The sequence below is a fragment of the Eutrigla gurnardus genome (assembly GCF_963514095.1).
Source record: "Eutrigla gurnardus genome assembly, chromosome: 22".
In the NCBI taxonomy this organism is placed as follows: domain Eukaryota; kingdom Metazoa; phylum Chordata; class Actinopteri; order Perciformes; family Triglidae; genus Eutrigla; species Eutrigla gurnardus.
In genome coordinates, this window is record NC_139933.1 from 14,977,238 (window position 1) to 14,977,899 (window position 662).

Sequence of the window (662 nt, forward strand, 5' to 3'; positions counted from 1 at the left end):
TGCACATATAACAGTTGTTTCAATAGCATTGTTAGCACTTGTGTTTATTAAATGTCATTGAAACAAATGTTATATTGAACTTAAATAGGAAAAAATAAAAGCTTTCCAACCAGATAGACATTATTTTTATTTTAACTGCAGACTAAATCAGTGCTTGCTGGGCAACAAATGTTCATCCTGTTGAACTTCAGGTTCTCCAACAGGCACATTTCCAGTCTTACTGTATTTATAAAACCACACTTTAGAGTCCCTTAGTTCACCGATCAGTGATTAAAGTTGTTACATAGATCTACTGTTGCATTAATCAATGTTACCTGATAATAAAGATTTTTACTGAAGTTTAACTGAAGACTGTCTGTGATTTCATGTTTCCATCACAAAAACAATTAATATCAAATAAACAATAGTACTAACATCACAATATGATCAGTTTATAAATGTGTTGTTAGGATTCATCCACCAGATAAAATAATTAAAATCAACTTAATATTACATTATATCATAAAATGCTGCTTGCACATTAATCATAATATTCCAGTATATTTATTTTTATGAATTACTTTTACTGTGATTGTTTAAAAAAAATAATTTAGCATAACTTATATTTCTTAAGTAAATGCTACTTTTCACAAAGCACCGCTGAGACGTAAATAAGCTGCATA